The sequence below is a fragment of the Pinus tabuliformis genome, chromosome 3_2 (genome assembly GCF_031772625.1).
Source record: "Pinus tabuliformis cultivar Carrire ecotype Pingquan chromosome 3_2, CPIR1, whole genome shotgun sequence".
NCBI classification, from domain to species: Eukaryota; Viridiplantae; Streptophyta; class Pinopsida; order Pinales; family Pinaceae; genus Pinus; species Pinus tabuliformis.
In genome coordinates this window covers 948,261,000-948,275,822 of record NC_142302.1, presented here as the reverse complement: position 1 = coordinate 948,275,822, position 14,823 = coordinate 948,261,000, and the positions used below count along the sequence as shown (strand labels likewise).

At 35.5% G+C, this 14,823-nt stretch overlaps 1 protein-coding gene across 1 annotated transcript in view; it reads left to right on the top strand.

Annotated features, from left to right (window-relative positions):
- Positions 1 to 13,137, top strand: part of LOC149183771 (toll/interleukin-1 receptor-like protein) — a 60,440-nt gene extending 47,303 nt beyond the window's left edge. The window contains exon 4 of the mRNA XM_089418797.1: positions 12,923 to 13,137. The gene's annotated coding sequence lies outside the window, so the exon portion shown is untranslated. The remainder of the gene's footprint in view (positions 1 to 12,922) is intronic.
- Positions 13,138 to 14,823: the final 1,686 nt, after the last annotated feature.

Here is a 14,823-nt window from a genome sequence, read left to right as displayed (position 1 = left end):
AGTTAGAAACATCAAACCCTCGACAAAGGGGAAAATAATATAATTCTTATAAAAACCCTAGCCATATAGTTTCCACAACACCTAGAGAAAATAAGGATAAATTATTAAAAAGAGAACCTGGTAAGAAGCCATTAAACTCTCGAATTGTTCGCAGAAGGCCGCAAGAGAGAGCCTCACCTGTAAAGGGTAGAAATAAGCAATATCATATAGGGTAAAACTTGTGAGTCATAGCTGGGAAAATTAATCAAATTGATAATCGTGAAAAAATAGGTTTATCTCCATGGGTGTCCTCTTCCTCTAGAACTTCCAATGATGCCTCTAAGAAAAGAAAACCCCAATTGTTAGAATACCATATGCAATATAAAGAGGAATGCAATCAAACAATAGAGAAGAATTTACAGAACTAAAGAGTGAGAATGGAGCTGCAGAGCCTGTATGAAAAGGGTTAGGGCTTTTTGCAGCTGAGCGACATGACTGCACCCTACCCAACCTACCTACCTTAGCTGTCGTTTTCTGCTTCCTCCGACCACCATCACCGTGGCGGTTCCCATAACACGTCGAGGCCATCTGTAATATCGTTGTTACCCCGTCCTCCACCCTAATTACTGCATACTTTCCGATTTCAGACATTCTATCGTGGCGACGGTTACCATAATCCTAGAGGCAACTGGCGGAGAACTTCTCGGAACAGGCATGGAGCTAGACCTAGTAGACTATTCGGAGGACCCGTTGGAGAACGTTAATATCTGGAAAACTCCTCGCTCCACCGCAGATGACCTCCTACCCTTCTGCTGCGATCTAATGATTACCATTGCTAGTATACCCTAGATCTCAGGACCCTCCTGCTCCACCGTGACCTTCTCCGAGCCCCCTCCAATCTGGCCAATTCCACCCTCACCACCGCAGTCACCCTCCACTGCTAATTTCGCATCTGCCTACTACCACCCTAACCCTGAGGCTGTAAACCCACAAGCCCCCCTTTCCTCCAATCCTGTCGGATCTACAAGCTACCCCGTGGGTCACCTTAACCCAACTCTGGGTAACCCACAAGCTACAGTACCTGAGGTGCCTCCATCTGGTAGCTACGCAGTTGTACCCCCGCTTTCGGAACCAATTCCAGCGGCCAACCATCTCTGTTCTGATAACCCTCCTACAAACCCTAACCAGCTAGAGGATTGTTCGGATGGCCCTGAAGAAGCGGCTCAGCCGGTCAAGAAGAGAAAGTGTTTCAAAGCCAGAGGTGAAGACGTAATACTCAGACTCGGGGAGGATATTCAGTGGGGCGACACCATGGACACGGCGGATCGTGTGTTGGTTGGAAGGATACGCGGCCGAGCTACACAGTGGCTAGGCTCAAGCTGTGGACCTCTGAGGTATGGGGGCAGCACCTGGCTGACCTTCCCTTTGTTCAAACTTTTGTTAGGGGTTGGTTTTCTCTGCGCTTTGCCAGAGCCGAGCACACAAATTGGGTCTTGTCTTCCTTCTGGCATTTTGAGCATGCTCTAGTCCTTCTCCGCCGATGGAACCCTCTTTTTGATCCGGAAAAAGAGCAGATAGGAGTTGGGCCTATTTAGGTTCGGCTCCCTGGATTACCCCTCCAATTCTGGTTGAAGGATATACTCTGGTGCATCGGCAACACTCTGGAAACCTATCTAGAGCATGATAGATCAGATCTGGCCACTTGCATGATGGCATATGCTAGGATACTAGTTCATTTGGATACTCGGGGGGGCCTTCTGGAGCATATCACTCTACAATGGAGAACCTTCTCCCGTCAACAAATTCTAGATTACAAAGGAGTCTCGTTCCATTGTAGATGATGCCACAAGGTGAGACACCTGTTCAAGTACTACCCACTAAATAAGAAGGCGAGGGAGGGGGCTAAGGGGAAGGAAACCCCGTAGAAAATCTCACAAGCACAGGGTTGCCCCCGAGTGGCTGAAGGAACAGAAAATTTGGCACATTCAAATGCAGTACCAGCACCTACAAAGGAGATCAAGAAGAAGTAGGGGAAAGCACTTATCGGCCCACCCTCTCCTCCTCTGACTAGAGCAAGGGCGACTGCTGAGGCTGCATTCTCTACAGGTATGTTGAAATCAAATTCCTCCTCTGCTTACTCTAATGTTTCATCGCATTGCTTTGCTACAATATCTGTTCAACCCCATGTACACACCTATAACCCTCCCATAACCTTGGAATGCCCTTTTAAACCCTCCTCCCCCACCATCTCCTGCACCCCGCCATCTTTTCCCGAGGAACCTCTTCCCAACCCCCACATCCATGCTCCCCCTCCCCCTTCCAAGCCCTCCATCCAACAGATACCCCATCCGCTCTCGGCTTCGATCACAGGCTCCTGATACCCTGGGTATCGATCTGATTACCTCTCCCCCTCCTCTAAAGCTGACTCGAGGCAGACCCTCCTCCCTATCAAAAGCTAAGCAACAAGCTGGGGAAGAGATCTTGCTGCTAGCAAACAACAATCCATCGATTGGGTACTTAGAGCAGTGAATACCCATGAGCACCCTCCTCCATGAAAATACTCTCTTTCAACTGTAGAGGGTTGGCTAGCCCTAACAAAAAATTAGCCATGAGTAGATTGCTCTTATCTAAACCCTTTGATATCCTTTTTTTTACAAGAAACCCTAGGTCAAGGTTGTGTCATTACCCACCTTCTTGAATCGTGGCTACCTGGATGGACATTTCACACCCTAGATGCAACAGGGCGTTCTGGGGGCCTCGCTCTGGGTGTAAACAACTGTTCCATCAGAATCTGTAATACTTGGGGAAGTGTTGGTCACCTAGGAGCAGATATATACTCCTCTGAATTTGATTATGAGCTTAGGATTATCAACATATATGGCCCCTGTCATAATAGGGAAGAATTCTGGAACAGACTATTAGAATCTCACATCCTTCAAAATGACAAGCTCATTTTGGGGGGGACCTAAATTTCTCCATTGGCTTTGCGGAATCATGGGGGCACAATGCACAAAGAGATAACCTCTCAGATTTTTTTGAGAACAAACTGGAGGATCATAACCTCATTGATATCTCCTCCTCAAAAATCTTACCTACTTGTAGAAACAATGGATCATGGGTCGACAATCTCTCTAGAAGACTAGATAGGTTTCTCATAAAGGAGCAACTGCTAAACATGGGTCAAGGATTTAGACAGTGGGCTAGCTTAGGGGAGCTATCGGATCATAGGCCAATCTATCTGGAAATCAGACGGGGTATGCACAAACCAAAAGGCCCCTTCAAGTTCAACTTTGCATGGCTAGGAGACGCAGATTATATCTGACTAGTAACTGAATTCTGGAAGGCCTATCCCCCTGCGACATATAGGACTATCTTGGAAGGGTTTGCAAAAAACCTAAGAGAACTAAAAAATCTCTCTAAAAAATGGGCACAGAAAAAGAGAATCCAGGAAGACCATATCCTTAAAATGACTGAAGAAGCCATAAAGGATTATGAGAATGAATTTGGGGGAATTTTCTCTTCCTGGGAACACAAAGATCATATAACCTCTCTTCTGGCTAAGAGAAGCCAAATTCTTAAGGATAGGGAGGAGAGATGGAGATTGCAAAGCAGAGCCATTTGGCTTAAGGAAGGGGATGATAATACCAAGTTCTACCATAAATATGCAAATGGGCGCAAAGCTATAAATACTCTTTGGCAGCTTGTTGATGAACAAGGAGAACCGGTGAACACCTTCCCTCGATTAACAGCTATGGCCACAGCCCACTTTAGAAACATCTACAAGACTCCCCAAAATGCCACCCTTGCTGAAATCATGAGGACAGCTCAATTATTTCCAAGGTTTTTTGACCAAGAGGAAGCCTTGGATTTGGCAAAGGAAGTCACCCTGGGAGAACTGGAAACCACCCTAAAATGGTTTAAGCGGGACAAAAGCCCAGGCCTGGATGGCTGGAATGTGGAATTCTATCTGGCCTTCTTTGATACTCTGGGAGGGGACCTCCTACAAGTTATTGAAGAATGCAGATCCCGTGGAAGAATGTATGAGGCCTTCAACTCAACCTTCATCGCCCTCATACCCAAATCGGACAACCCTACCTCTTTCAATGACTTCCGGCCCATTTCCTTGTGTAACTGTATCTACAAGATCATCTCCAAGATCATAGCCAATCACCTCCGGCCGATCTTATCAAACCACATCTCAGCTGAACAATTTTCCTTCCTTCAAAATAGACAGATCCATGAAGTGGTCGATACTACTCAAGAAATCCTACACTCTATACAAACCCAGAAGCTCAAAGGTATGGTCCTAAAAGTTGATCTTTTGAAAGCCTTTGACAAAGTAAATTGGCTATACATTAGAATGATATTAACACACTTGGGATTTCCATATGATTTCATAAGATGCATTATGTGTTGTATTACTAATGTAGCATTCAGTTTTCTTATAAATGGTGCAGCCTCCCCTTTCTTCCACTCCGAAAGAGGTCTCAGGCAAGGATGCCCACTGTCCCCGCTACTTTTCTTACTCATCCTGGAAGGTCTCAACCATATCTTAAAGGAGGAGCACCGATGAGGTAGGCTAATGGGGATCCAAATCACAAAAGGATGCACATTGACACACTTTCTCTTTGTAGACGATGTGCTGCTCTTCCTAAATGGGAGTATTGGTGACGTGACTGCTCTTCTTAACTCTTTCACTACCTTCTTAGCAGCCACTGGAATGATGATGAATGATGTAAAGTCCACTATAACGACTATAGGGTGCTCACCATACGAGATTCAGTATGCCATGCGAAGATTCCCTTATACCCTCCAGCACCTGGATGAGGGACTCAAATATTTGGGCTATAGATTAAAGCCCCTTGGATATAAGAACACCGATTGGATCTGGCTTATAACCAAAATGGAAAAAAGGCTAAACATTTGGTTCCACAAATACTTATCAAGAGCAGGAAGGTTGATCCTCATAAAAGTAGTTCTGGAAGCAACCCCAGTATATTGGATGTCTTTAGCATGGATACCAAGGGGAATATTGGCCAGAATAAAAAACCTATGTTGCAGATTCTTGTGGAAAGCGCAGCAATCAAGAAAGATATTTGCTTGGACCAATTGGGAATCCCTGGCTCTCCCAAAGAAATGGGGAGGATGGGGAATCAAAAGCCTTGGCACTTTCTCCACAGCCCTGGCAGCAAAACTAGGGTGGAAGCTAATCACATCACATAGCCTATGGACTAAGGTGGCTATCTCTAAATACATAGCTCCTTTAAACCTCATGGATTGGCTACGACAACCCCAGTGGATACAAGCTAGAAAATCAAACATATGGAAAGCAGTCCTACAAGAAATGCCCCTTATCAGGGAAGGCCTCACATGGAGAATAAAGTCGAGAGATGCTATCAGAATAGGGATTGATCCCTGGATTGGATGTGGGAACGCACACAGGCTCCCACAGGAGCTTAGAACACACCTCACTGCCAAAGGGATCACACATCTTAGTCATATAGTGGACAATGAACGCTCTACACTTTTTCAACAAGCCTAGAAATCTGGGAGGGTATTGCAGATCCCTCAACCATGGCAACAGCACTGGAAAGAATACACGGAGGCCCTCACGGAATCTCACATCAAGATACAGGAAGGGGAGGATGAGTTAATCTGGGCACATGCAAAGCATGGGAAATACTAACCAAAAGTGGGTTATATAACCCTTATGAACCCAATGAAACCTCCACTGTGCGAACTTTGGTGGCGAAGTTTATGGAAACTAAAAGCACCTCCCAGAACGAGGCTCCTCATGTGGACCATTCTGAGATATAAAATTCCCACAGGAGAAAATCTTATCAAAAGATCCTTTCATGGACCCTTCTGGTGCAGCCTTTGCAAATCTGACAACGAAACAAGGGACCATCTCTTCCTTATGTGCCCTACCATAAAAGAGCTATGGACTACTATTCACTCTCTAATACCCTCGCTCCCACATTGGCAGGGCAAGACTGTTTGGGAAGCTTGGGAATTCTGGTGGTCTACTGTACCCTCGACGAAAGATAGGAACCTCCCATACTTACTTGCTGGGCCATATGGATTGCCCGAAATAGATATATTTTTCAGAACTCCCTCCCCCACTGGCCGGCCATCACTGCCCGAATATTAGCTGACTATCAACTTATCCCAGAGGAGGAACCTAGTTCCAATCCCAGGCATATCATACCAGAAAGCATAAACCAAACACATCCCTGGGCATATTTTGACGGCTCAGCACAAGACACAAGATGTGGGGGGGGCGTTATCCTACATCTTACAACAACTCATTATTACAAAATACAAATGGGCTTGGGCAGAGGGACGAACAATTTTGTTGAGCTTACAACAGCAAAATACACCATACATTTTGCACTGGAAAAACAATGCAGAAACTTACAACTTTTTGGAGATTCAAAAACAATATGCAATTGGATAAATAAAAATGCAAATTGTAATGCTTTTTCTCTGAGACACATCATGGAAGAAATCCATAGACTCATAAACTTATTTGACACATTTAATTGTCAACATATATATAGGGAGCAGAACACAGTTGTCGATTTACTATCCAAGGAAGCAGCGCACAGGCCTATAGGAACATGGAGCATACTGGAGCAAAAGGATGGAACCTTCCATTAGTACTATCATCGACCTTTTATAGACATATCAGAATAGCTAGCTCTGAAGGAGCTTGAAATATATTTTTGTTTATTTGTTTATATAATCTTATATATATGCACAATGAAGCAGACTTATACATGACAGTTATTTTTTGATACTCTCTGCGTAGAGTAAGTACATATCTTATATTGCAAATCTCAGTAACAGAGTAGTGTCTCCCTGCGTGGAGTACACCTCAAATTTTGATTTCTCAAACAGGATAGGATTTTTAGCCCAAAGTACAGTATATGCCATGGCATCTGCAAAATGTAATTTTCCTTATTAATGAAAATTATGACCTTTTTCCAGGGGAAAAAAATAGAGAAGAATTTACACTAACATTTATAATTTCCCACAACTCGTTGAACTCTGTTGTTTCCGTGGCAGAAATCCCAGGGAAAGATAAGATAAAGGACGTGAATATCCATAGTATATCCTAGTGCTGAGCTCATAGACTCCAATGAGAACATGAAAAACAAAGTAAGTGAGCAACAACTCAAAGAAATGCAACAACACTTGTGCATACTCAAATAAAAATCTTTGACATAATACTAACTACCAATTACCTAGCTGAGCAAACGTTTGAGTGCTAGGTCGACCAATTCAAGGGTAGCAGAATATGAATTTCTATGGACCGATTGCAAAGCCATCTTCGACAGAGAGAGCATAACAAATGAGTTGCATGCGACATTGGGACTGGAGGTTGGTTACCCTCTTACCAACCCCCTCCAAATGTTGTTGTTGATGAAACCTTGGCTTACGAGAACCGTAGATCTGACCTCCACTCATACCAAGACAATGAATTGCCAAATGAGGGTGCAATGGCATGAATTCAAGATAGTTCAGACACTCGAATGCCATAAAGTTCAAATCCATATAATATATGCGACCATATGTTATGTCAAAACACAAAATTTTATCGTATATGGTTGTGTGCCATATTAGACATAAAAATCATGTTGTATTCCTTTAAGGACTATGTCACAAATAATAAAAAAATCAACATGTGTGTATATGTCACATTGTCACCATAGACTAGTAATATATTCTAAGTCTGAAATATTGAGAGTCACATAATGGTAATGAACCTCAAGTATAATGTTCTTCCAACTCCACATCATAAATGAAATTATTATAAGAATTTAACTTTGACCAATAAAATAAATAGTGAAAGTAATTAATACATAGATTAAAACAAATGGTTGAGATATGTTATTTATACATAATCTTTTTATTTATGTCATATACACTTGAATTTTATATATTTATAAACAATTATAATTAAAATTTAACATTTCAATAATATATAAGTAAATATATTCATATCAAAACATATTTTAATATTTAAATTATATATATATATATGAATGAGAGTTACAATAATCTTTATTATATATATATATATATATATATAATTTTCAAAATTTTAATTCTCAACTCATCGAACACATATGTAGTTTTATTTTTGTTAAAAGAGACCTGTTTTGAATCGATAAGTTTTTTGCCATAATGGTCTTTATCATATTTAAATACTCGAGATTCCTAATACTTCAGATTCCCAACAGCCACATTATATTTATTGATGTCCACATAAATTTTGGAAAGTATTTTACCTTTACCTAATATAATTTATTTTTTAATAAAGTAGACACCTTTTAGGAAAGTTGCACATAGTTATCAATAAAATTAAAATAATTAAAAATATATTATAGAATTAGTAATTCAAAGTATATCTTAACAGCGTATTTTATTTATCAACTAATTTACACACATCAAAAAATTATATATATATATATATATAATAGATATTTTTCAAGGAAGTTGTACATACTTATCAGCTAGTACAATCACATTAAAAATATTAATGTTGTTGATATAGCCTAAGGCTTCATAAATAGAACCAAAGAAACTATGCAACAGGAAGAATGACTTAATAATGCACATGGCACAAGTATAATTTTTTAAATTTATTAAAAGTCATTGCAACCTAACAAACTTTATAATACACTATACCCATTAAGACTAAGCATATGCTGAGCATATTTCCTTGAGAATCAATCTAAACCTTCAATTAAAAAAAATCAACAAAACTTTATCCACCTTAAATTGAAATAAAAAACCTTCAACAATAAATATAAATATGTTATGCAATTACTAATTTAAAATATATCTTAAAAACATATTTTATCATCAACTAATTTACACACACGAAAAAAACTTAATTAATAATATTCAAAAATATATACAAATTACACACTTCCCTATATAGATATAATAAAATTAATAATTCAAAATATATCTTAAAAACACATTTTATTATCAACTTATTTATATGCACCAATAAACTTAATTAATAATATTCAATGATTATATATGAATTCCGTTCAAATAAATTATTATTTTATTTTGATCATATAAATTCTAGATAAATTATTATTTTATTTTGTGTGTGAGAGCTTAGTGGAGGTTCCTCACATAAGTCTAGGTTTAGAGGAGGTTCCTCACATGAGAGTTAGGTTTGGTATTTGAAACCCTCAGTTAACCTTTCTTATCAATTACACACAAAATAATTTATCTCAATAGTATTTATATTATTAAAATAAATAATAATTTATGTGAATAAAATTACTATATATAAATGTATAGCTTGCATATATTTTTGAATATTATTAATTTTTTTTTTTTTTAAATTAGTTGATAATAAAATATTCCTTAAAAATATATTTTGATAAGTATGTGCAATTTTTCTGAAAGGTGTCTACTCTATTAAAAAAAGAAATATATATATAAAGTTTTTTGGTGTGTGTAAATTAGTTGATAACAAAATATGCTTTTAAGATATATTTTGAATTATTAATTTTATAATATATTTATATTTATTAATAACTATGTGCAACTTGCTTGAAAGGCGTTTACTTCATCAAAAAAAAGAAATTATATATATAGTCTAACTTATAGATGAAATAATTTTTTTCATAGGAATTCACCAAAATTTGTCAATACAATTTCAAGATTTTTTGTTTTTTAAAATACATTTTTGAATGCATAAATAGATTCAACACCCTTGAAAACCCTTGGGTACAAATTAAACAATTTAAACTCAAGTTTTTAAAAATATTTGTCAAATTTGTCAGATTTTGATTAAAATTAACCAGAAAAATGATCATATTTTCAACTCATCAAACACATCATATGTCGTTTTATTTTTTATAAAATGGACCTATTTTGAATCGAGAATATTTTCCCATAATAATCTTAATCATATTTAAATACTCCAAATTCCCAATACTTTAGATTCCCAATAGCCGCATTATATTTATTGACGTCCATATAAATTTTGGAAAGTATTTAACCTTTACCTAAATAATTTTTAGTTGCTGCACACAAGTTTATCTATATATATACTATCTTTATAATTTCATTTTTTAATAAATAGACACTTTTGAGGCAAATTGAATAAATTATAGAATTAGTAATTCAAAGTATATCTTAAAAGAATAATTTATTATCAACTAATTTATACACACCTAAAACCTTAATTAATAATATATAGGGAGGTTGAGATGTTCTCTCAACATCCACCTACAAATCTGCAACCAATTCTAAACTGATCATGGAAGATTATCTTCCAAGTTATATATATATAGCTTGGAAGATAATCTTTCTTTCCATTATATAACTTGGAAGATAATCTTTCCATTATATAACTTGCAAGATAATCTTCCAAGTTATATCATGGAAAGATTATCTTCCAAGTTATATCATGGAAAGAAGATTATCTTCCAAGTTATATAATGGAAAGAAAGATTATCTTCCAAGTTATATATATATAACTTGGAAGATAATCTTTCCATGATCAGTTTAGAATTGGTTGCAGATTTGTAGGTGGATGTTGAGAGAACATCTCAACCTCCCTATTCATATTTGGAATTAGTTGGATCTCACAAGCACCATAAATATGTGATGTATCCATGTTATTTGTAGTATGTAATAGAATTGTTCCGTTGTGTATGCATACCTTTGCTTTTCTACTTGGTATCAGAGCCAATTAATGAACAATGTTGCATAATTCAAATTAGTGGTTCTTGGTGCTTGAAAACCCTTGAACACATCACTAGTTTGATTGTGTTTATACTGTTATGGTTTGTTGTTCTTAGCGCTTGGAAACTCCTGAACAACGACTACAGGTTACAGTATGAGATCCATGTGTGTGAAACAAGTCAAACTGTTAGATCAGCTTTTGAACACATTCAGTATTCAGACCGTTTGCCTAGCAACTGATGGATAGACGAAAGCGAAATATCTGACAGATGGTGACTAGTCCATAAGATGGTTCATTACTTTTCAGCTCTTGTCGAGGAAGCCCTGACGAGCCGAGTTGTCAATATTGTTGCTCTCGCAAAGTTCATCATTGAAGCAGGTGTACTTTCAATGAGTTGAAAGGTAAGCTCAAAGATGTGGAGAAAGAAAGAGCAGAGTCCATAATACTGCAGAGTGGGTAGAGTTCTTGATGAAGACCAGTCAGACAAAGATCAATTTTATTGTTATAATATGTATTTTAATTGTGCATGTAAGAATTAAGGGAGAGACTTGGAAGATAATCCTTCCATGCTCAGTTTAGAATTGGTTGCAGATTTATAGGTGGATGTTGAGAGAATATTTCAAGCTCCCTAATCATATTTGGAATTGGTTGGATCTCACAAGCACCATAAATATGTGATGTATCCATGTGATTTGTAGTGTGTAGTAGAATTGTTTCGTAGTGTGTGCGTACCTTTGTTTTTCTAACAGATATATATATATATATATATATATATATATATATATATATAATTTTTTTAAATAAATTAGTTACACATACTTATCAACTAGTACAACGACATTAAAAATATTAATGTGGTTGATATATCCTAAGACTTCATAAATATAACCAAAAAAACTATTCCAACAAGAAAAATGTCTTACCAATGCACACATTTACCTAATTAAGCATGTATAAAAAGATTATGTGTCAACTTTAACTTAAGAAAAAAAGGAATTACACATCTTATTGTAAAATGCATCATTGTGCTAAATAAAATTTGCTTATATATAAATGAATGTTATAAATAATAATGATGGACTTATCAGGGAGGAATTTATTAGAATTGGAATAATATGAAATCTCTAGGAAATTGGTGGGGTGGGGAATCACTTGGCAAGAATCTAATTTTTAATTTTTTTTAAAAGTAATTGACCATTTTGCTAAATAAAATTTGCTTGTATATAAATGAATGTTATAAATAATAATGAGTAACTTATTAGAATTAGAATAATCTAAAATCTCTAGGAAAATGGTGGGCATCTAATTTTTTAAATTTATTAAAAGTCAATGCAACCTAACAAACTCTATAATACACTATAAACATTAAGACTAAATATATGCTAAGCATATTCTCTTGAGAATCAATCTGAGCCTTCAATTAAAAAAAAGTCAATAAATGTCCATCCACATTAAGTTAAAATAAAAAACCTTCAACAATAAATATACATATAAATATATTATAAAATTAATAATTCAAAATATATTTTAAAACATATTTTATTATTAAACACACCAAAACAATTTAATTAATAATATTTAAAAATATGGGCAAGTTGCACACCTATATATATGGAATTAATAATTCATATTTTAGAAACATATTGTATTATCAACTAATTTACACGCGAAAATAAACTTAATTAATAATATTGAATAGTCATATAATTCTATTCACATAAATTATTATTTTATTTTGATATATAAATTTTATGAGATAAATTATTATTTTATTTTGTATGAGATTAGAGGGCTTAGTGGAGGTTTTTCATAAAATAAAATCGTTGACTTTAAATTGCATTATTTTGATAATAAATGTAAAATAATGAGAAATATAATTATAAAAAGATAAAAGAGATGAAATATTGGGTTTTTTCCGTTGAATTGTAATGCCCGGACAATTGCAGATTCCCTCTATATTTGGAAATTTGATGGACATGGGTATTAAATAGTTATCGTTAAAAAATTGATCACGACTATATCTATGAGATTCCTGAATATTCTGAAAATCTACAATCGATTTAAGCCTCATTGTGGCAAGGTAGATCGCAGCTAATCTGGAGTTTGTTTGTTTCTGGTAGTTAATATTGCACCAATGGACTCGGAAGGATTTGTATGTGATGCCTAGATGACAATCATCCACTTCAATATTTTTAACAGCAGTTTGAACGCATGTTGCAGGCACCTATTCAGTTGAGGGAGTTGGAGATTTTTGGTAAACTCTGCAAGATCCCAAAATCCATAGGGCAGCTGACCCACTTCCAACGGATTTTCTTCAGCTATGTTTCTTTCCAAAAATTGCCAGAAGAATTTTGCCAGATGAGGTATCCGAAGGTTTTGGGGTTTGAAAGATGCGAAAACCTGAAGGCGCTACCAGATTCTTTTGGTAACTTGACGAACCTAGGAAACTGTTTATTCATATAAAACTTTGTAGTGTTAGGTAACATATTTAATCAAAACATGAATATAAAACTCATTTAAAATAAAAATAAATGGATTATTTTATGAATTTTTTATATTTTATTATATATTTTTTCAAAATAAATAAAAATAATATTTTGATTATTATTAAAAAAATGATTAGTCTTTATATTTTGGAAAATAAATAAAAGAGACTGGAATATTTTAATTATCCACTATCAATTTTATTGTTGCAAAATATATTGGGTTAGAGATTTTGTTTGATGTAATGTTTTAGAATGGAAACATATGTCTAATTACATAAGTGTTCACCTTTAATAAATTTAATTTTGTTAGAGATTCTTCTTAAGATGTATTTTAAGAAATCAACTTAAATATTAACATTTTAAGACTTAGTATATTAGCATATTTTTTAAGAGGAATATTAGCATACATCTTAATAACTGATTTTTTTAGTATGTATGGTAGAGATTCCTCTTAAGACATATACATGTATGTTAATTTTTAAGATGTATTGTTTAGAAAATCTTCGGCAAAATCACATAATCAATCTTTTGTCGACGCGTTTCGAACCAACTAGTGTGGTTCATCGTCAGGACAAGTTGAAAAACAGATCCAGCTTCGCCTGTTTAAATAGCTAGAGCAGAGACACCAACGGTTACCTAACTAAGGGAGCAAGGTCCAATTCAGTTATATTAGGTAAAAAATAGATAAAAATTAAATTAAATATAATAATAAATAAATCAATATATATAAATTTATATATAAATGTATAAAATTAGTTATATTTTAAGATGTATGTTTTGTAAAACCATCTGTATGAGAACCAACTTATCACTGATAGCTAATCATTTATGGGCTCGTGATAGCAATATTTGTTCAAATTTACTTATCAACTAACACCAATCCTTTATGTTATAGTTATTTGGTTTCAGAATGAAACCAATATACTTAAATCCTCGATCCATCGATGCCTTTTACATAGCCAAAAAACTAGCAATTTCTAAAACATCTGCCTCTTCCAAGGATGAAACAATTGACAGAGATAATAGATTTTCTCATATAGAGACTTGTAGCATCACCAAAGGAGATTATAATTTGGTGCATAGTATTCCATTCAATAATAGAAACTTTCCCAAAAAGGAGGACATTATCCACAAAGATTAGATGAGTGATAGAAAGACTTTTTGTAATCCTCACACCCGAGAAAAACCCACATGAGTGAGCCACATATATCATTCTGTTGATGCCATTTATGACCAACAAAAATAATAGAGGGGGAAGAGAAAAACCCTTTCTTAACCCTCTAGAGGCCTTAAAAATGCAAGAAGGCACTCGATTGATAAAAACAACGAAATTAACGAACGGGATCATTCCATTATCCAATCAACGTTCCTCATATAAAGGCTTATCTTATGTAGAACCATACATTAAAAATCCCAACCAACACAATCATATGCCTTAACCATGTCAAGTTTCAATAAACAAATATCCTTCTTTTTAATCTCAATGGAATGCAAACATTCTTGTGTAATAGCCACCACATCCTGAATTTTTTGTTGTTTAAAGAACCTGAATTTCTCAAACTAGATAAATTTAGACTGATATTATTTTAACCTATTTTCTATGATCTTTTATACACTGAGTTGCAAAGAGAAATG